Source organism: Rattus rattus, chromosome 12 (assembly GCF_011064425.1).
Source record: "Rattus rattus isolate New Zealand chromosome 12, Rrattus_CSIRO_v1, whole genome shotgun sequence".
Classification (NCBI taxonomy): domain Eukaryota; kingdom Metazoa; phylum Chordata; class Mammalia; order Rodentia; family Muridae; genus Rattus; species Rattus rattus.
This window is the reverse complement of record NC_046165.1, coordinates 35,110,713-35,135,246: the sequence shown is the minus strand read 5'-3', so window position 1 is coordinate 35,135,246 and position 24,534 is coordinate 35,110,713. Positions and strand designations below refer to the sequence as shown.

Genomic DNA, 24,534 nt, shown 5'->3' with positions numbered 1-24,534 from the left:
ATTCAGATACCAAATCCAGACTATATTGAGGATGCCAAGAAGTGCTTGCTGACAGGAGCCTGATATACCTTTCTCCTGAGAGGCTCTGCCAGAGCCTGACAAAAACAGAGGTAGATGCTCGCAGCAAATCATTGGACTGAGCACGGTGGTCCCCTGTGGAGTAGTTAGAGAAAGGACAGAAGGATCTGAAGGTGTTTGCGACCATAGGAAGAACAAGAATATCAACAGAACAACCCCCTCCCCCACCAGAGCTCCCGGGGACTAAGCCACCAATCAAAGAGTAGACATGAAGGAGTCCATGGATAGCATTGTCTGGCATCAATAGGAGGAAAAGCCCTAGGTCCTGTGAAGGCTTGTTTCTCCAGCGTAGGAAATACCAGGGTGTTAAGGTGGAAGTGGGTGGGTAGGAGGGGCATCATCTTTATAGAAGCAGGAGGGGAAGGTGGATGGGGCATGGGAGTTTGGGAATGAGGATAACATTTAAAATGTGAATACATAAAATATCCAATAAAATTGTTTTAGAAATATATATAAATATATATATACTTCCAAAATTATATAATATATAATTATGTATATATGTTATATATAATATATATATATATAATTTTGGAAGGATTTATATTATTTACTTTTATATTATCAAAGTATGAATATGTACCTAAAGTGACTACTTAGAAATAATAGTATGAACAACAGAGAAATGCAAGATAGGAAGGTAAACTTAGGTCCTAAACTGCATTAAGATCTGCTGGTGAAAGAGAGGGAAATGATGGAGTACTTGCTCAATTGACACTGGAGAATTATAATGGCTAAATATTTCTACCTTCAAACTCTATCATAAATATATCATAGTAGAGGACAAGGAATCACTGCATTTATTTATAAATAATCTTAATAAATATTATTACAGTGCATATTTGTTCGCTGTAATTCCTTTTAATTAGACCAAAAAAAAAACCTATTCTCTGAATTTTCAGAATATGTAAATAGTACAATTATCACCCCAGCCAGATACCTTTATTCTTTCTTTGAGAATGTCTATGACAAAAGCAAAATTGGAGTGAAACTTTGGAAATCTTTATAGTTAACCATTTAAAAGAAGTAGAACCTTGTAAATTAACAAGACACCGAAGTCGGTCTGTGTAAGAAATGTCAGCATGATATGCAGCTAGGCTGCCTGCATACTGTGAATCTTTCCATCAGATAGCATAAGTCTCTTTGAATGTGACCTGTTATCTCGGTGTGAGGATCATAGGAGAAATAATTGCTGAAGGATGCATCCAGCTGAGTCTCTATTTTATCTTTGTATTTATGAGAAAGTAGATAAAGGATGGTACTCAATCGACCAAGATCAGAGTTTACAGCTCCTTCTGGATGTTAGTCTTGAACTGGTGCAATCAGGGTTGCCTTAGAGCAAGCTGATAAAACATGAGAATGAACAATTTAATCTTTCTTACAACAATAATTATTATAAAAAATAATAATATTTAAATTCAGTAGAAAATGAAAAGACAGCAATTAGCTACTTTTTGTAACAATTCTTTAATTTTACCTTAAATAATTATGGTATGCAATCTTACTTCATCTGTAGTAAATGGGATAAAAACATATTCAATTTATTAGGAGACAAATTAGTGTAAACAGAAGATAATGGAGAAAGGATGAGCAGAGAATTTGTGAAAATACCTTTAATTATGCTATATGATACAGTATCAATGTGATTAAAAATAAGTTTATTAAGAAAGCTGAGTAATCTTTGCCTTTGATGGGTTGTATTAGAAACAATGTTAAAAACTCAAAATGCTTGCATATATTTAGTTAAATTAAAAATAAAATATCAAAAACCACTATCCTTTGTCAGTCTTACCTAGTTGCCTACTGCAAAGTGTAAGAATATGTGTTCCCCATATTTTATTTAATAGTATATTAAATTACTAATAGTATATATTCAGAGACCAATACTAAAATACTGATATATTATACAGATGAGGATACATAAAGATATCCAGAAGTGATTCTTAAACATAAAATGATAATTTTTTATTACTTTTATTTTTACAATCCAGCCATTACCCCCTCCCACAGTTCCACCTTTTATTCCTCCTCTGCCTTGTCTCCAAGAGGATGCTATGCTTCCCCACACACCAGGCCTCCCCACTCCCAGGGGACCTGAATTCTCTTGAGGGTCAGACGCATCTTATCTCACTGAGGCCAGACCAGGCTGTCCTCTGCTGTTCTGTGTTAGGATCCCCTTACCACCTAGTGTATGCTGCCTAGATAGTGTCTCCACGTCTGAGAGATCTCAGAAGTTTGGGTTGTTTGAAAATTCATTGTTGACTTTTAGAATTATCTATAATTGTATACATATGAAGTGAAAGGCCATGCTTTACACTAGCATACACCAATAGGCAGCATGTTTTTGATTATTTAAACTATAAACATTATCCCTAATAATCCTTCTACTGTGCTTCAATATAAATTTACTCTTATTTAGCAGGCAAGTAATTGGAAATGTTATACAAACAATTTTCATGTGTAGTATCAAATTTACCAGCTGATTTCACAGTGAAGAGCTGGATTTGACAGCGTCAGAATCAATAACATGAACCAATTCATAATCAGATTAATTCTCCTAAAGTAGAAAACAACATTTTCTTGCATTTTAGAAGCAATCTAAAGTATTGTGTGAATTTTACAGGAAAAATAATTTTAATAGTGTTATGAGTTACTGACAGACTTCAAAAGGAAACACACTAGAATATTAACTATCAACTGTACTTTAATCAATGCAGCATGCAATCTTAGCAAGGGAGGTAAAATAGTCTAGTATTTGGAATTGACAACATAAGCATTAATAATTAATTTGAGGCCATTTATCATTTTTAGAAAACCTTGAACATGAAGAACAATGGAAACTCTGAAGTAAAGGAAACTAAAATGTTACTATTCTAATTGATATCTCAACTAGGATTGAGATACAAAAGTAATATAATAATATATAATATAATAGCTTATTATTGCAACATAGAGATAAATGATTATTTACTACATGACTTATAGTTAAATGTATCATATCATTCTCAAAATACAGCAAATAAGGCATGATATAACTCTTTACCAATTTTCATTCTTACTTTTTACAGTAATTGTGGTTCCTTACCCCAGTAGAAATTTCTGTCATCGATAAATTAATAAAACAAAATCCCACTATTTTATTTTACTTTTATCACTACAAAGATAATACTATGAAATTAGAAATGTCTGAAAACATTTATGCACTTAGCCTAAGATAAACTATTAAACACACACACACACACACACACACACACACACACACACACTTTCACATACTAGCATATTCCATATATACACACACTGTGCCCTGTGTTTCTCATTATTTTTTTTCATAATTCTCATTTCCTAGATTTTGTTTCTAAACAATTCAATTGCATAAGAAAGATGAGGGTGAATAAAGAGCTAAGGGATAAACACAGGTTTTAAATGCTTAAGGTATAGTAATAGCTAAAATTACTAATTCTAATTTTTTATTAACTCATATAAATATTACTGTTCTTTCCTCAACAAGTAACAAACTTCCTCTTTACTTATGTTGATTTTGCTGTTCAACCACAATTCTCCTTATAGTGCACTTTAACAGAAGAAGAGAGGACTTGGATGTTTACACTTAAAATCAAATTTCAAAAAAAAAATCCAATATCATAAATCAGATTTGTATGATAAATACAAAATAAAAAGAATAAAATTCAAAGGACCATGTTTCAAAATCTACATATTTTTTGGATGAGGAGAGTATAAAGACCTTTAGTCTGTAGTGTGTTTTAATGTGTACTGAATGTTGAAGAGAAGAGCGGTTTCCTTCCCTTATCAATGTCGCTGCTAGGTTCTAAGCTTATACTGTTATTTTTATTGTTATGCAAGTGTATTTTTTACATGAGCAATGATAATGTACTTTGTTTTAAACTAAAGAAAAATATGCAATAATTATCATCCTTCTGTTCAAGTGATAAAAGAATATTATGAAATCAAAAAATCATCTTTTTGCATCTATTTAAATCTAATACTGGTTGTTATAATAATTCAAATATTATCACTAGGTATGTAAAAGGAATTGAGTACTGGGTATTTCTTTTGGAATTCAAAATCTCTACAAAAGTCCTCCCAAGATTTTCTTAGATTTGACAGCATATATCTTATCAGAATTTCAAAATGAGCAAATTGCAAATACCAAGTGCGTAAGTATATTTAAGAACATAGATAAACTAAAAATCTAAGCTACTACAAAAAAACGTTATCTAGTAAGCTTACTACACAACATTTGATATTTCTCATGCCCTCTCTTTGTCTTTCATTTCCACACTAAGCATCATGAGTTTTCTAAAATGGTAGTGCCCCAAGGACATGTATGAGAAATGACCAATGGGAGGAGCCCTTCATCCTGCTAAGTCTCAACCCCCCATTGTAAGGGAATGTCAAGGCAGGGAGTTGGGAAGGCTAGGTGGATGGGTTGGGGAACAACTTTATAGAAGTAGGGGTAGGGGGATGGGATAGGGAATTTATGGATGGAAAACCAGGAAAGGGGATAACATTTGAAATGTAAATAAAAAAGTCCAATAAAAAAAGAGAAATGATTAATTTAACTTTTAGTTTTTCTTACAGCTTTTGTAACATTTTGCACAATATACTAATGGCATGTCTCTTTTATCTTTGTTAAAATATTCACATTCCACTCATTTTATATTTAAAGTTGGTTATCTGCCTTGGGAGGTTGGATTTGTTTGAACAGAATAACTTCAGAAAGTGGACAGTAGTTTATGTTTCAAAAATGAAGTGAATTAGTACCAGAGAACAGCTGACATTCAAGGGAAAGCTAAGGAGACACAGAATAAGTTTTACCATATTTTTCTCTACTGATTTGTCTTAAGTGTGGTTCCACATCAGGTCGTCCGCACTCACCATTGCTAACAATCAGGCACTCACATTAAAACAAAATAAAACCATTATTTTTTTGGTATTAACTCTTTCAGATTTCATAAAATATACAGGGTATTTCAGTTAGCTTGCATTATTTCTTCTCTCTCAGTTTCTGTCTGGCTCTGTCTCTATCTCCTCATCGCTGCTTCTGTCTGTCTATTGTAGCGAAATATGTCTCATTTCTAGTGCACTTAGGTGCATCCTCCTGGAGGAGGTGCCAATTAGGAAGAAGAATACCTCTAAAAAGAACTGAGCCAGCCTCTCCCAAAGGCGGCAAGGGCTAGGAACGCCACAGTTATTGGTGGGAACTCAGGGACCCTTTCCCAGTTTTGTTTGAACTTTGTGTAGGTGTAGGTCTAACACGGGAAATAAAATCTTTCCTAATCTGAGAACAGTAAATATCAAGAGAAGAAATTTCCTTCCCAGTCATTCTATGCTGCTGGTTAGCCATTATCTCCTGTGATAACAAGCTTCTCTTGTGAAGACAAAAATAACACTAACCTATATGTTAAGGGTAAGTGTTTAGAAGGCCTTCCCCTTTTAAAATGTTAGAGTCAATCGTGAAATGAGGAGTAGGGCAATAAACTGAGAGCAGAGGGAGTGGGAAATAAAATAAAAATACTTGTCCACCAAAGAATACTATTTTTCTCTTCCATATTAACTTACTTAATAGTACATTATAAGGCTTATAAACCTAAATGCATAACAAGACAAATTGACAGCCTTGAAAAAGTGCAAGTTACGGAAACTCCATTGGGGAAAAAAAAAGGGAATTCACGATGGTCTATGTAATCTCAAGTGTGGGTTGTAGTGCAGTCTAATGCTATGTCAAGAAAATGTAGCCTCTGAAAGGGTGCCATAAATTCAAGTTTCATGACACACTTTGCTTTTTATCCACACCGATACTGACAGAGGCAAACAAATTTTCATCTAAAGACTCTACCTTTTCTGTTTTTTTTTTTCTAAATTGGATATTTTTTATTTATGTTTCAAATGTTATCCACTTGCCCCCACCCAACCACCCACTCTTTACTGCCTACTTGCCCTGACATTCCCTTTCACTGGGGGTTCCACCCTTGCGGGACCAAGGGCTTCTCACTGGTGCCCAAAAAGGCCATTCTCTGCTACTTATGCAGTTGGAGCCATGGGTCTGTCCATGTGTACTCTTTGGGTGGTGACTTAGTCCCTGGGAGTTCTGGTTGGTTGGTATTGTTGTTCTAATGGTATTGCAAGTTCCTTTAGGTCCCTCAATCCTTTCTTTCACTCCTCCAATGGGGACATCGTTTTCAGTTCAGTAGTTGGCTGGGAGCATTGACCTCTGTATTTTTTATGTTCTGGCAGAGCCTCTCAGGAAACAGCTATATCAGACTGTTTTGAAAGCTTTCCACAAAGTGTTATCCTGTTTAATTGCAAAGTATTAAAATGAACTACTCCAATACAGTTCCCTCAAGTTGATACGAAGATCAGGAAAAACAAACAAAAATAAAAACTCAATTAAAAAAGATTAAGAAACCATCTGGACCCAATAAACGTGTCTTAGATTTTTATTGCTCTAATGTACACTATGACCAAGACAGCTCGAATAAAGTCAGTTACTTGGGGCGGGCTGGCTTATAGTTTCTGGCTTTCCATCCATTATCACCATGGTAGGAAGCATGGCATCATGAAGGCAGACTTTGAGCTGGAGGAGCCAAGTGTTCTACAACTCGATTTAAAAGGAACCAGGAAGAGATTCTTTTTCCACACTGGGCAGAACTTGAGTATAAAAATCTCAAAGGAGGGGGCAGACACTCCTGAGAAGCCAGAGGAGACTACTCCCTGCCCACATTTCTGACTCTAGAGGAAAATGCCGAGTGCCATCTGGGCACGCTGTGCACAGGGATCCAAGAGGCAGGCCCTTCTGGGTTGCTGTCCTCACAGAGAGCTGAAACCCAGCCCTGAGAAAAGACTTTAGGCGCGAGAGCAGAGGTAAGACCAACTTTTCTGCTCCAAGTGACCTGAATATTGGACTCAGGATAAATAAGGAAAATTCCACTGGGACCGGACACTTCCGCTTTCTAGCTGGAGCCCAAACCTTGCTAATCCCAGCCCACAGCTCCCTGCTCCCAAACGCTGTGGGAGAGAGAGCTCAACGCCCAGACTGGTTTGCACTCCTGAGATTGCAAGGCAGAAGAGACCGCCAGTACTGCCCACCCTTGCCTACATCCCTGGTCCAAGAGGAAACTGTATAGGGCCTCTGGGAACAGGAAGATAGGGGCACTCAAGCTGTAGGAACCTTAGGTCCAGACTGCACCAGGATCTGAAGGTACCCAGTCAAACATCTATCTCCCTGCACCCAAATCCCACGGGAGGCAGAGCTAGACCTTCAGAGGTGCAGATACACCTGGGAAGCCAGAGGAGACTACTCTCTGCCTAGATCTAGATTTTAAATTACATTTGATCATGATGATGGAGGACTTCAAAAAAGACATAAAGAACTCCCTTAGAGAAATACTGGAAAGGACAAATAAACAAATAGAAGCCTATAGAAAGGAAACACAAAAATTTCTGAAAGAATTACAGTAAAACACAATCAAACAGGTGAAGGAATTAAAAATGGAAATAGAAGCAATAAAGAAAGCACAAAGGGAGACAACCCTGGATATAAAAAATCAAAGGAAGAGACAAGGAGACATATATACAAGCATCACCAACAGAATACAAGAGATAGAAGAGAGAATCTCAGGAACAGAAGATTCCATAGAAATCATCAACACAACTGTCAGAGATAATGTAAAACTGAAGAAGCTACTGGCCCAAAACATACAGAAAATCTATGACACAATGAGAAGATCAAACCTAAGGATAATAGGTATAGAAGAGAGTGAAGACCCCCAGCTCAAAAGACCAGTAAATAGCCTCAACAAATTCGTAGACGAAAACTTCCCTAACCTAAAGAATGAGAAGCCCATAAACATACAAGAAGCCTACAGAACTACACATAGATTAGAAAAGAAAAGAAACTCTTCCCATCACATAAGAGTCAAAACACCAAATGCACAAAAGAAAGAAAAAATATTAAAAGCAGTAAGGGGAAATGTTCAAGTAATGTAAGAAGGCAATCCTATCAGAATTACACCAGACTTCACAACAGAGAATATGAAAGCCAGAAGAACCTGGACAGATGTCATACAGACCCTACGAGAACACAAATGCCAGCCCAGGTTACTGTATCCAGGAAACTCTCAATTAACATGGATGGAGAAACCAAGATATTCCATGACAAAACCAAATTTACACAATATCTTTCTACAAATCCAGCATTACAAATGATAATAAATTGTAAAGCCCAACACAAGGAGGCAAGCTACACCCTAGAAAAAGCAAAAAACTAACCATTTTGCAGCAAAACAAAGAGCAGGAAAGGACACAAACATAATCTCATGTCCAAATAAGAAGATAACAGGAATCAACAATCACTATTCATTAATATCTCTCAATATCAACAGACTCAATTCCCCAATAAACAGACACAGATTAACAAACTGGATATGCAACGAGGACCCAGCGTTTTGCAGCCTATAAGAAACACATCTCAGAGACAAAGACAGACACTACCTCAAAGTAAAAGGCTGGAAAATATTTTTCCAAGCAAATGGTCTGAAGAAGCAAGCTAAAGTAGTCATTCCAATATCGAAGAAAACCGATTTTCAGCCAAAAGTCATCAAAAAAGATAAGGAAGGACACTTCATACTCATCAAAGGAAAAATTCACCAAGATGAACTCTCAATCAAAAATATCTATGCTCTAAATATAAGGGTACCTACATACAAAAAGAAACCTTACTAAAGCTCAAAGCACACAATGTAACTCACACAATAATAGTAGGAGATTTCAATACCCCACTCTTATCAATGGACAGATCATGGAAAGAGAAAATAATAGAGACATAGACAGATTGAAATAAGTCATGAACCAAATCGATTTAACAGATATTTATAGAACATTCTACCCTGACACATAAACATATACCTTCTTCTCACCACCTTTGGTCCTTTCTCCAAAATTGCCCATATAATTGGGCACAAAACAGGCCTCAACAGATACAGAATGACAGAAATAATCCCATGCATCCTATCACACCACCAGGGGCTGAAGTTGGTCTTCAATAACAATAAGGAAAGAATGCCCACATATATTTGGAAGTTGAACAATGCTCTATTCAATGATAACCTGGTCAAGGAAGAAATAAAAAAAGAAATTAAAGACTTCTTAATTTAATGAAAATGAAGGTACAACATACCAAACTTATGGGACAGAACGAAAGTTGTGCTAAGAGGAAAACTCATAGCTCAGAGTGCCTGCAGAAAGAAACAGGAGGCAGCATATGTCAGCAGCTTGACAGCACACCTAAAAGCTCTAGAAAAAAAGAATCAAAAGCACTCAGGAGGAGTAGAAGGCAGGAAATAATCAAACTCAGAGCTGGAATCAACCAAGTAGGAACACAAAGGCCTATACAAAGAATTAACAGAACCAAAAGCTGGTTCTTTGAGAAAATCAACAAGATAGATAAACTCTTAGCCAGACTAATCAGAGGACACAGAGAGTGTGTCCAAATTAACAAAATCAGAAATGAAATGGGAGACATAACTACAGAATCAGAGGAAATTCAAAAAATCATCAGATCTTACTACAAAAGCCTATATTCACCAAAACTTGAAAATCTGGAGGAAATGAACAATTTTCTAGGCCAATACCAAGTACCAAAGTTAAATCAGGAACAGTTAAACCATTTAAACAACCCCATAACTCCTAGAGAAATAGAAGCAGTCATTAAAGGTCTCCCAACCAAACAGAGCCCAGGTCCAGATGGGTTCAGTGCAGAATTCTATCAGACCTTCATAGAAGATCTCATACCAATACTATCCAAACTATTCCACAAAATTGAAAAAGACGGAGTGCTACCGAATTCCTTCTATGAAGCCACTGATACTCTTATACCTAACCCACACAAAGACCAAACAAAGAAAGAGAACTTCACACCCATTTCCCTTATGAATTTCAATGCAAAAATACTCGATAAAATTCTTGCAAAATGAATGCAAGAGCACATCAAAACAATCGTCCATCATGATCAAGTAGATTTCGTTCTATTTATGAAGGGATTGTTTAATATATGGAAAAACATCAACATAATCCACTATATAAACAAACTGAAAGATAAAAACCACATGATCATTTCATTAGATCCTGAGAAAGCATTTGACAAAATTCAACACCCCTTCATGATAAAAGACCTGGAAAGAATAGGAATTCAAGACTCATACCTAAACAAAGTTAGGCCATATACATCAAACCGGTAGCTAATATTAACCTAAATGGAGAGAAACTTGAAGCAATCCCACTAAAATAAGGGAGAAGACAAGGCAGCTCTCTCTTTCCCTACTTACTCAACATAGTTCTCGAAGTTATATTCCAAGCAATCAGACAACAAAAGGAGATCAAAGGGATACAGTTTGGAAAGGAAGAAGTCAAAATATCACTACTTGCAGATGATATGATAATATATATATATATATATATATATATATATATATATATCTATTATATGGTTTGTGTGTTTGTGTGTGTGTGTGTGTGTGTGTGTGTCCCCAAAGTTCCACCAGAGAACTATTAACCTGATAAACACCTTCAGCAAAGTGGCTGGGTATAAAATTAACTCAAATAAATCAGTAGCCTTCCTCTACACAAAAGAGAAATAAGCGGAGAAAGAAATTAGGAAAAAGACGCCTTCATAATAGTCCAAAATAATACAAAATACCTCGGTGTGATTTTAACCACGCAAGTGAAAGATTTGTATGATAAGAACTTCAAGCCTGTGAAGAAAGAAATTGAAGAAGATCTCAGGAGATGAAAAGATCTGCCATGCTCATGGACTGGCAGGATTAATATAGTAAAAATGGCCATTTTACCAAAAGCGATCTACAGATTCAATGCAATCCCAATCAAAATTCCAAACCAATTCTTCATAGAGTCAGACAGAAAAATTTGCAAATTCATCTGGAATAACAAAAAACCCAGGATAGCTAAAACTATCCTGAACAATAAAAGGACGTCCAGGGGAATCACTATCCCTGAACTCAGGCAGTATCACAGAACAATAGTGATTAAAAAAAAACAACAACAAACTGTATGGTATTGGTACAGAGACAGTCAGATAGACCAGTGGAATAGAATTGAAGACCCAGAAATGAACTCAAACACCTATGGTCAATTGATTTTTGACAAAGGAGTCAAAACTATCCAATGGATAAAAGATAGCATTTTCAGCAAATGGTGCTGGTTCAAGTGGAGGTCAGCATGTAGAAGAATGCAGATCAATCCATTCTTATGACCCTGTACAAAGCTTAAGTCCAAGTGATCGAGGACCTCCACGGCAAACCAGATACACTCAAACTAATAGAAGAAAAAGTGGGAAAGTATCTTGAACACATGGGCACTAGAGAAAATTTCCTGAACAAAACACCAATGTCCTATGCTCTTAGATCAAGAATTGACAAATGGGATCTGATAAAACTACAAAGCTTCTGTAAGGTAAAGGACACTGTGGTTAGGACAAAATGGCAACCAACAGATTGGGAAAATATCTTTACCAATCCTACAACAGATAGAGGCCTTATATCCAAAATATACAAAGAACTCAAGAAGTTAGACCGCAGGGAAACAAATAACCCTATTAAAAAATGGAGTTCAGAGCTAAACAAAGAATTCACAGCTGAGGAATGGGGAATGGCTGAGAAGCACCTAAAGACATGTTGAACATCTTTAGTCATAAGGGAAATGCAAATCAAAACCACCCTGAGATTCCACCTTACACCAGTCAGAATGGCTAAGATCAAAAACTCTGGCGACAGCAGATGCTGGCAAGGATGTGAATAAGAAGGAACATTCCTCCATTGTTGGTGGGATTGCAAATTGGTACAATGATTCTGGAAATCAGTCTGGACGTTCCTCAGAAAATTGGACATTGAACTACCTGAAGACCCAGCTATACCTCTCTTTGGCATATACCCAAAAGATGCTCCAAAAAATAACAAAGATACCTGCTCCACTATGTTCATCGCAGCCTTATTTAGAATAGCCAGAAGCTGGAAAGAACCCAGATGTCCTTCAACAGAGCAATAGATACAGATAATGTGGTACATCTACACAAAGGAATACTACTCCACTATCAAAAACAATGACTTTATGAAATTCGTAGACAAATGGTTGGAAGTGGAAAATATCATCCTGCGTGAGTTAACCCAATCACAAAAAACACACATGGTATGTACTCATTGATAAGTGGATATTAGCCCAAATGCTCGAATTACCCTAGATGCACAGAACAAGTGAAACTCAAGAAGGATGACCAAAAAGTGAATCCTTCACTCCTTCTTTGAAAGGGGAACAAGAATACTCTTGGGAGTGAATAGGAAGGCAAAGCTTAGAATAGAGGCTGAAGGAACGCCCATTCAGAGTCTGCCTCACTTATGACCCATACATATATAGCCACCAAACTAGATAAGATGGATGAAGCAAAGAAGTGCATGTTGACAGGAACCAGATATAGATCTTTCCTGAAAGACACAGCCAGAATACTGCAAATACATAGGCGAATGCCATCATTAAACCACTGAACAGAGAATGGGACCCCCACTGAAGTAATCAGAGAAAGGAATGAAAGAGCTTGAAGGGGTTTGAGACCCCATATGAACAACAATGCCAACCAACCAGAGCTTCCAGGGACTAAGCCACTACCCAAACACTATACATGGACTGACCCTGGGCTCCAACTGCATAGATAGCAATGAATAGCATAGTAAGATCACCAGTGGAAGGGGAAGCACTTGGTCCTGCCAAGACTGAACTCCAAGTGAACAGGATTGTTGCTGGGAGAGCAGTAATGTTGGGAGGATGGGAAGGGGAACACCCAAATATAAGGGGAGATGGAGAGGCTAGGGGTTGTTGGCCTGGAAACCAGGAAAAGTAATAACAATTGAAATGTAAATAAGAAATCCCAGAAGCACTTGGTAAACACCTTCTTTGATAAATCCTTGGTTGTCTTAAAGCAATTCAAAGAGGAAGCTGGTGCATTTTTAAACTCACAAGCAAGAACAGCAAGAACAACAGGGCCATGAGAGGTACAAAGCAACCACAATACTGAGGTTAGTTGGTCTCTTGGCTACCTTATGCTACAAATAATGATCTTAATATTTTTTAGGGAATTACGCAACACAGTCTGTATTAAACTTGTAGGACGGATTATCTTATTTATAGAACCTATGTTTCCTATGCCATAGATAAGATTACAACATGGAGAGGTTAAACTTACTTTCCTATAGATATGCAATGAATGAGTGCCAAGGCCAGGTCACTGTGCAGGCCATATGTGTGCCTGTTATGTTTCTGGGAATCAGGGAGCCAAAAAAAAAATTCAATTTAATAAAGATGGAGAAAAAAATTTCAAAGACTATATTTGCTGTGGCCCACTTTCTGCAATTAGGCTACAACTACTCCAACAAGACCACACCTCCTAATAGAGCCACTCCCTATAGTTCAGGAAATCAAACATATGTGTGGGAGCCAAATGTATTAAAACCAGTGCATTCCATTTCCTGACCCTCACAGGCCTGTAGCCATCGCATGGTTCAAAATTCGTGTTTTTTTTTTTTTTCCATTTCAAAAGTCCCCATAATCAATCACAGTTTCAACAATGTTTAAAAGTCTAAAACTTCAAAGATTTTGGAGATTAATGTAATCTTTTATATGTAATCCCCTCTAATACCAAAATCAAAGAACAAATCACATAGGCTTGAAATTCTTAAAAATTTCTTCAGTAAGTGTTCTCTTTTCTCTTTTTCATTGGATATTTTATTTATTTATATTTCAAATGTCATTCCCTTTCCTGGTTTTTCCTCCACAAACCCCCTATCCCATCTCTCTCTCTCCTGCTTCTTTGAGGATACTCCCCCAACCACCCATCCACTCTGGCCTCACCTTCCTAGCATTCCCCTACATAGGGGCATTGAGCCGTCACAGGACCAAGAGCCTCCCTTCCCACTAATGCCAGGTAAGGCCATCCTCTACTACTTATGCAGCTGGAGCCATGGGTCTCTCCATGTTTATTCGTTAATTGGTCATTTAATCCCTGGGAGCTTTGGGGGCAGGTGTCTGATTGGTTGACATTGTCGTTCTTCCTATGGAGTTCCAAACCCCTTCAGCTCTTTCAATCCTTCCCCTAACTCCTCCATTGGGGTCCCCATGATCAGTCCAGTGATTCACTAGTAAGTGTTCTTAAACATTTTAATCTCTCTTCTACCCCAACACCCACTAAATGTAGTACAAATACAAGGTTAATAGGGCATATGGGATTGTGGACCTGTCTGAACATAGTTCTTTGGGGGTGATTCTAATCTTCATTGTCAGGATATCAGCAGTTCAGTACATAAATCAGTAGTGGTAGCTTGATCCAGAAGAAGCTGTGAGATTCTGTCAATCAGCAAGAATCTCTGCAAACCATAAGAAACTGCCAAAATATCATGAGAAATTCTTTGGTGCATTTCCCTCTGCGAAGTCATGACAAGTAATGATCAGGGAATAAAGCAAGGTGAACCAACGCCAGAGTATCATCAGTGAAGACCAGTGTGAGGAAAGTACGACGAAGACCAGCAAAGAGTATCAAGGCAAACTAAGAGCAGAGCATAATCCACTGTTTTTTGTTTGATATGTATAGCTTTTGTAAATATCACATGTCCTCTCAAGTGTCTGTTCCAACAAAATATCACATGCCCGTTTTCCAGGCACCGTCCAAAAAAACACCACATTTCAGTTCTCAGCAAAACACTCTCCCATAAAACAGTTTCCAGAAAATAATCACATGACACAACTGAGTTCCCAAAGAAACTAGAAAATTTCACTTTAAAAAGTATATACTTTCAACATCATATGATATGCATTTTCATTCCAGAACTTTACAATAAAAAGATTCTAGACTAAAGCAAGACCAAAAAAAAAAATGCTGAGAAACTTTCAAACTCTTAACCTCCATGTCTGATATCCAATTCCTTTCAGCTATGTTGACTGTGACACAATTCTTTCTCTTGGGCTGTTTCCACTCCATAGGAAAAGTTATTCTTATTTCACACCTGTGGCATCCTGAATATCTTGGAGTCGCCAAGGCAACTCGAAATTTACAGATTCTTGATGCAATGTTTGGGGTCTGCACATGATTGTCGGGCCTTCTCCAAAGGGCTGTATCATTTTTCCAGCTCTGCCTTCTGTAACATTATAGGCAATGCTAACTCAACTCCACTATTGCTGATATTGCAGTTGGTTATTTTATCGTACTGAAAAATGGGATCATCTGTTGCAACTAGACCAAAATTTTATCAGATTTTACTGAAAGTCTGTCAAAAGCTCTCTCTCTCTCTTTCGGCGCTGATGACTGAACCCAGGGTCTTGCGCTTGCTTTTCTGCATGAACCCTTAATGTGATTCTTTCACATTATCAGGGTTCAGCTGCCAGCACAATGTCTGTCTCTGAAACACAACTTATTTGTGTACTGCAAAAACACTTCCCAGTGGATTTCACCTCAGTGATGATAGTCTCTTCTTAATCACCACTAATTTCTTAACTCCGGGAAACAAGGAAACTTGACCCACTAACCCTTGTGTTATTGACTCAAAAGCCAGAACCACATGGCTAAGCTGCCAAGTTCTGCTATTTGCTGTGTCTGAAACATGGGCTCCTTGTAAATCTGCAACAGTTTTCTGTTATCAATGATTTCTATTACTGCCTAAGCTTGGCTGTCCAAAATCTTTCGTATATGCAGTGTATAAACTCAGAAACCTGAATGCCTCTGTCTCCTCAATACTGATATAAATATACTGAACAAGGGCTTGACCTAAGCTTTTTTTTTTTTAACCTGGAACTTGCTTTGTGTACACAGGCCTTGAAGGCAAAGATGGTCTTGATTTTGTCTCCTGGGATTAAAGGCCTATATCCCTAATCCTGGAACTAAACTTTTCTTTAATTCATTTTAACAGATCCTTATAAGTTCTAGATTAAAGTTTCTTCCAGATATAGTCAAGTTGACAACCATTGTAATCCATCCCTTGTCTATTTGACACACAATCCTTATGTCTTATTGTCCAAAGGAAAACAACAACGAGGTCATAATAATGGCTAGCATGGTTTAACTGCTTGTTCACCTGCAAACACATATACTTAATTAGGTGGGACTGCGCTCCAATGACTCGAGTCCCTTAATTGCATTTAACATCCGTGAATACAGCACTTAGTTTCATTTCATGTCCTGGTCACCCTTTAATCATTGAACCACATATTTTGTATTCTCATTTCAGTTTGCAATACTTGATCAAATGCTGTTCATAAGAGTAAACCACAGGACACAGTCTATGCTAGGTTTCTTGAGGCCTCTTTTATCAATGTAATTGATCTGAAATTCTTCAACCTTAGCCTCAGGTAGACAATTCAGGCAAGGGCAAAAGTAGCTACATTCTATAGCAACATATCACAAGAATGATCTCTATGCAACATAGTAAAATTCTTCTACTCTGAAACTTTTTAAACTGAGCCAACGGAATTCAAATCACTTAAGGTAAAACTTTGCAATGTTCTTCCTAGTTTGGTCCTGCAGTCCCCTTATAAAGATTTTACTTCTTTCTTAACCCAAAGTCCTCAAATCCATATTCCTCCCAATAAAAGAATTGTCAGGTCTATCACAGCAATATCCTACTCCCTAGAATCAACCTCTGTCTTAGGGTTTTATTGCTGTGATAATACACCACGATGAAAGCAACACTTATAAAGGAAAACATTTAGTTGGGACTGGCTGGCTGGCCGGCAGGCTCACAGTCAGAGTTTCTTTATATAAGCATGATGGTGGGAAGCATGGCATTATGCAGTCAAACTTGGTGCTGGAAGAGACAAGAGTTCTACTTTGTGATCTGAAGGCAACAAATAGGAGATTCTGTTTCCACACTGGGCAGAACTTGAGCATAAAAAATTCAAAGCCTACAACACAGTGACACAATTCCTGCACAAGGCCACAGCTACTCAAAGTAGACCATCCTTCCTAATAGTGCCCCTTACTTATGGGCTAAACAATCAAACACATGAATATCCAGGAGTCTATGCTATTTAAAACTACAATATAAGGTTGGTAACATATTTATTTTGGTTAAAAAAATAAGAAATCAAGACACTACTTAAGAGAAATAAAAATTATTGTCTCTGGAAGCCTTGACTTTATCACAATAAATAGAGTGTGGTTTTAATATCTTATTAGTGCAAGAAAAAAATTCATAAAAATGTACAATCTACCACATTTCCTTATCCTAATAAGAGGTAAACCTATATGTATCCATTGTGTAAATAAAAGATGCTTTCCAGTCCTACAGATTCATATGCAAGTAGTAATATGTATAGCTTGACATATATATGATACATATGATATATGTATATATATATATATATATATCGTATATATATGATTTGAAATGACTTGAGAGATCACAAAGAGGGTTGTTGAGAAGATTTGACAGGAGAAAAGGAAAGGAAGATTATAATCTCAAAAAATAAAATAGTAAAAAGAGAACAAGCAATTAAAATTTATTTCTGTGTTTCAATCAAATTAAATTATCTATGTGCATTGATTAATTATATGAAGTATCTTAAGAAATGTATCAGATGCTTTAAAAATTATGTAATAAAGTTGAAATTTGGGAATAAAATTTAATTTCAATTTAAATAAAATTTATATTCACTGAACGTTGTTAGTTTTTATTGATAGAAAAAATGAAATGATTGTGTATGTGTGCAAAAACAGAAATCCTATCATAACTCTGTAATATTGATCGTAACTCTGTAATGAGTTTCTTTAAGATTTCTGAAAGAAATACTCACATTCAGAAGCTGATTAAACATAAAATAAAAGGAAAGCATATGGTTTAGTGAGAATTTAAATTTAAATGAGACTTTTGAAAAGTGAGACTTTTCTAAAGGGCAATTGTATGACAATTAAGTTAGATATTTCAATAAAATTTTGGCCATAAAATTATGGTTTAAAATTTTTTGGAAATTAAGGTTTTAAAATGTTTACATGAAAATATAAGTGCAAAAGACAGGACGAAAAGCAAATATAGGAATGTGGAGACAGAGAAATGAAGACAGCTCTAGAATATTCAAAGATCCTACACTCAAAAACATATAAACTAGTTCAAAGAAACATAAATTGTAGACTTTACTGTAAATATTTAACGATCTTATAAAATGTATTGTATATAGTAAATAATGGAAGTATGAGATTTAAGTAAAAATAAATCAAATGGGAAAGAATATATTTGTTTTACTTGAAAACTTATTTGAGGCTCTCAATAAACAAAGGAATCACTTCCTATTTTATACTTTTACAAAACGTTTTTTGGTTCTTTGTGAATTTTACGTCATATACCCCAGTCCCACTGAAACCCTCTTCCCCTGTTCCTACTCCCCACCATTGAAACTTCCCCCTCAACAGAGGAAAAAATAAAAATATTATTGTGGAAGTTTTAGCATGTCACAATGTTTCCCACAATATACCCCTTTGTCCGAGTTTCTCCGCTTGAAAATTTTCATTACAATGACTTGGTCTGATAAGATGTCTCTGACTTCTACTCCTCTATCAATCCTGGAACCTCACCCTGACTTCTTTCCAATGTCCTGTTGTTTCCCTGTGTCATGGAGGTCCTGTAAATTTGTTTCTGTAGGACCAGATCCTTCATGAACTGTATGAGGTAGATTTTGGGGGTGAACCAAAGCTCTCCTGTTGTCATAGATAGCAAGGTACAAGAGAATAGAGGAGGGCATCTCTTCCTTGTTTGTGCAACTGCCCAGCAGACAAAAAGGAGGAAAAACTCTCTTTTTCTCAAGACCCCAGGTTCAGGTGTCCAACCCACCTCCAGGGATGAGGGCAAAAGGAAGGAATCTCTCTGCCAGAGACGCAACCACGCTGAAGACAAGAAGCAAGGCTCTCTGGGTATTCCACATTCACGCCTTTGGGCTAGTTCACCAGCAACTCAAGTATCTGGGTCAGGTTTACTGTGCTAAAAAGGTGAGGTGCAGGGCACATTCTAGCAGGTGCGGCTGGACCCAGGTCTTCTGCTCTCACGACTCTAGGGCAAGGTCTCCCACCTGCTTCAGGTAGGGGTTGAACAAGGATCAGGGTATCACGCTATCATCCATGCCACCCTAAGGGAGAAGATTGGTAGGGACAGCTCTCCCGTAGTTGCATCCTCAGGATCGGATCACTCTCACCTTCAAAGTGAGGGGCTGCTTTCTGGAGAACTGCATCTGACTAGGGGTGAGGTCAAGTCTCCTGTCATTATGCCTCAGGGACAGCTCTCCCAGAATGCCCAGGTGAGGGGTAGTGCCAGTTCGACACAGCTGTCAGGCATCAACATGTCCCAGGGCAGCAGCTCCAACCAGGAACTTCTGCCTGGTCTTTGGTGATAACATATACTCCTGCAGCTGCAGGGCCATGGAACCAGACATGGCCTCTGATGGCAACAGAGCCCAGGACCTCACCAGGAAGCATCATGGGCTATGCACATCACTCACTACCTTGAGTCTCCAGTTTTGCCTCTCTTCATTGGAGGGCATCCTTCTGTTTCTCTTTCTCTTCCATTTCTCCACCATGTACTTGCTCCTCTTAATAACACCAAAGGTCTCAGAGTTGGTGGGGTCATTTCAGGATTGCTTTGTCATGCTTGTGTATTATGGTGTCATAATAGTAACCCTCTCAGACTAGCTCTTTGACTATGCCCCTTGGCACTGGTCTCACGGTCATCTGAGACTTGATCCCTTCCCCACCCACCCATTTGGTCCCTTGTAAGAGGATGTATGTTTTCTTAGGCTCACTCTGCTTTGGGGCCCAGTGTTCTAGGAGGCTTCTTCTAGTCTGTGCTTTGTTTCCCTGCCCAAGAGACCGGACTATTGGTGGTCAACTCAGGCCAGATCTCTCTCTGTTCAGGTCTCCTGTGCTGGACTGGTTATTTCAGGCTCACTTCAGACTACTAATCATTCGGATGTTCATAGGTTAAAACACCGAGCAAAGACATATCCTCTTTTCCCTCTTCCAACTACTTTTTCACATGTGGCATAGCAGTCACTTCTGAAATGCCTTTAGATGAAGAGTGTTTCCCACAAGTATTCATTAATGTGTAATTTATGGGAAATTTTCAGGACCTCTACACAAAAATTAAATTATTGCTTTTGAATATTTATAGTAATTAAGTGTTAAATGCAAGGTCTAATGAAGACAATAGAAATGGTGACATTTTTAGGAACATATTTGAAGCATCTAGCTCTTTCACAATTGAAGATTAAGGATCACTGGTGACTGTTGTTCATATATACCACCGAAGTAAATTTTCAATCATGTAAAAAATAAACATGTTTAGAGTTCACATACAATTATAATGTTTCTCATATATTGGTACTACTTATGATTGAACATAATCGTTTTGCTCATATAAAAAAAGGTGATAGAAATAAACTTCTCGAAAACAGAAAGAATAAGACGATAGGCTAAAATAATCCAATGTGGAAGGTACAGAAAGGTATTGTTCTTAGAAGGATTTGGGAGTTGCCATTACTGTATCTGGGAAGGAGAAATAATACATATTTTAAGCTTATAAATGGTACTTAAACTAAAACAGGATTACTTCATTTATTTTTCTTTTAAGTATTTAAAAATTTGACTAATTAATGATATCTTCCCATGTGAACGAAATTAAAAATGTTGGAATATATTGTTGTAAAATATATAAAATAGAAAAAGTACAGTTGTTTTTTACCCCCGCTAGGTCCAGCACTGCAGTGCCCAAATATAATCTGCTAGATATCATGGTGGAAACACATCCCAACTATGTGTCTCCAATGCCGCACACTTTCCTACACTCAAACTGTCACATAAAAGAGCACACAACCCAATAACCTTTGATCCAATTGATAAGGTATAATTGCCCACCTAAACATACAAAGCCCACTACCATCTATCCCTTAAGAACATTAATAACAACCTGTTATGATTATTCAGAATCATTACATCACTTGCCATAGTGTCCTGCCCTGGCTCCTCTCCCTGTCCCTCCTGTCTCTTCCTCCTTTCCATTCCAGTCTCCTCCTCTTCCTTCAAACTTTTCTCCCAGCCATCCTTCCTTCTCATCCAATGACATGCCTCCTTCTTTCTTGTACCTGCCTCACCTGTGATACCATCCCACAGGAACAGTCGAAGCTAGATGTTTTCTATTAAAATAGTAAAAAATTAGATAATATAGACAACACAGTTCTTCAAACATATAGACTACTTCAGGGTCTAAAGTTACAAGCTGCTTTGAATACTGTAGAAAAATCCGAGTTAAGATCTCTTTAAGAGAAATGTTGGTGTTGAATTAAGTTTAAAGATCCCTTTGAAATAATATAGCTAATGAGCACACAACAAATGTGTGCTTATACAAGCATTAAAAAAGTCATAAGAAAAACGCTTTAACAGAATGTCTTGGAGCATCAGTGTGTGCTTTCATTATGCTTACTCAGTCTCACCTTGCCTCTATTCATTTAACCTTTTGTGTCTCAGAGGTTTTCCCATCTGAGGGAAAATGCAATTAATGCAGAAGCTCAACATGTGGAAGCCTTCAAGCACACCTGGATATGTAGTTACAACACATAGAAAGCACTTTCATCAATTAACACTTAGTGTAACAAACTTAACACTGTTGGTTTCATTTTGTTCTAGGTAACCACTTCCAAGAAATATTAGGCATTTAAAATAAAGATTACTTAATGTAATGTTTACCATGCTTCTTAAAACACTTGTAGGTCAATGTTTATAAAAAATACTCACTTTGGTGTATTATAAAATTAAAACCATACAAATTTGTAAATGAAAAATTATTCCTGAATAATGTCATCTTGTTGACTTCAAGAGAGATATGTGACCATATAAACAAGTTAGTTATCCATCACAATTTATAAGTGAAAACAGATTAAAGAAACTAACTTAATTATCTATATTGTTTTAATTTTAAAGCATTACATTAGCAACTCTTTTTCCCTATTTCTTATCTATTCCTTTTTCACAAATATTATTCATTTAACAACCATAATTATGGAAATAAAACATTTTCCTTCTTATACAATAACATAATAATGTTTGCTTTAGGTGTTGTTATTTACTCTTCTCAAAAGACCATAATTATATACAATGTTTACATCATCTTACCCATTTGGAAATTAAGACACTGTAAGCTTTTATGATGTTACATTGTACAGAGTACAAGAAAAGATAAAAGAAGTACTTTGATATCATGAACAATATACCTTCAATTTTAAATTCTAGTTATAATTTAAATGACTCATCATATTTCATTTTAAATGATATCAAATTGAAATTCAAAACATTTTTAATGAAATAATACAAACAAGTCACTAAAGGCTTGTTTATTCAGTTATGTAAATGTTATAGTTTCTAGCATTACAGAACTAATGTCTTGAAAATATTAAGATTAAAGAGAAGTTTCAGCTTTGAAAATAATATATCCCTTAACCTAGACTAGGAGTTTGTTTTGATAGTGCATGTGGAACAAAGAAAATATTTCATTAAAATGTATAAGAGACAAACATTATGATCCATGTATTACAAGTCTCATGGATTTACAATTGCCTTCTGGAATAGATGAGGGAAAAAAGCTGTTGCCATAGCTTGAGCAGCTGACTTTCTTTAAATGCTTGCTTTGACGGAGTGCTGGATGCAAGCTCTTTGGCAAGTTTCCCAAGTTTCCAATTTCTTAATTCTCTCATGAGTTAAACTTTTTACTTATGTCTGGATCTTTGTGGGGTGATATTTAAAACAGGAAAAAAATAAGAATAAAATTGAACAGTGCAGCAGTGCAGCAAACACAAAACTCTGCCAAAGTCATGTAAAGTATGTTTGTCAATTAAATTTTTTCATGTGAAGAAGTTGTAAATTATACGAACACTCAAGAAAATATGTTATAATAATGAACTAAGGGCACAGTGTGTTAGCTGATATGGATAGGATATAAAAAATTGTATCTTAAAATGTATAGGTATTGTTTCTACATTAATCAGGAAAGAAACAAAATATACCTTATTTTGAAACTAAGTGATAATTTTATGAAGTAAGAAAACGTAAAAGGAAATAAAATAATCTCTTAGTAATGAAAGAAAAAAATGAAGCTGGATGTGGAAGCACAAGTTCTATGATTTGTCCTCTTGGTCTATATTTCATTTTAAAATCTCTTGTTATGCACATATCATTCCTTTTATGTGCCATGGATCAAATACATGCCTGTGTGCATACCAAACAAGTGCTGTATTAGCAAGGTAGTCCCAAACAATCATTAATATATTTTAATGTAACAAATACACTTACTATATTTTATTATAACTTATCACCCACACAAATAACACAGTTTAATAATAAAATTCTTATACCTAATGTTTAAAAAACTATTTAAAAAATAAACAATGTCAGGTAGACAGCTTAGCAAGTTTATTAATTCTATAAGCATGAGAAATTTAATTTATTGCCACAGATCCATGTAAAATAGAGAATTGATTCCACAAATTTGTTCTTTGACCCTTACATACACCAGGAAATAAAAATGATATTTTTGGCTATTGACCTACATGAGATAACTGATAAGTGAATGCAGAAACAAGAGAGAAGATATTGAACCCTGAGGACATGCAGAGTGGGGAGACTTAAACAATATGAAGTGAGGAATGCATGCCATAAAAATGTACACTGTATCTGTGATCTAATTAGTTTTATTCTGCAAAGTATACAATGACACTGCAAATGAAAGGTTTGTACCAAATAAACTTAAATGTTCACTCATTAGTGTGTTAGATGAGGAGAGACAATAATGGTATTGTGGAGGAATGTGTATGTGTTCATAGAGATATAATTTGAAAGCTGGAGTCGCAGTGGATGTCACTCCTTTAGTGAGTTGTGGAATGGTTCACACATGAGCTTTAGTGATTTGCTGGTGGTAGGTGGAATTTTGAAATTTTCAACTGGGGCTATGTTTATTTTTCTCTATGAGATACGTATGAACTTCTGTGAGCTAGCAGTATGTTATGGATTGAATGTAAAATATTCCAACACACGTTCATGTGCTTTTATAACCAGTACATATACTATTTTTAAAGGTTGTGGAAGATGAAAGATTTGTTATCTAGCTACAGAGTTTGCAAATTTTGCTTTCCTGTTGCAATTTGCTACTAATCAAGAGGGGAAAAATGTACTTTTCTATGCCAGTGGGAATGCCACATGCTACAGAAAATGTTGATAGCTTAGGAATCTTTTAGAGTAGTTTAATTATAACCAATTTGTTAGAACCATTTAGTTTGTACATGGAGCATAAATGCAGGGTGAGCCTTTTATGGTAGAATAAAATATGTTCATTGTGGGAAAGGGACAAGAATCTT

At 36.4% G+C, this 24,534-nt stretch overlaps 1 non-coding gene across 1 annotated transcript; it reads right to left on the bottom strand.

The window, feature by feature from the left end:
* Window positions 1-20,079: 20,079 nt before the first annotated feature.
* Window positions 20,080-20,210, bottom strand: LOC116914131. The gene has a single exon (XR_004389692.1). It is a non-coding gene; the product is annotated as a small nucleolar RNA SNORA17 (small nucleolar RNA).
* Window positions 20,211-24,534: the final 4,324 nt, after the last annotated feature.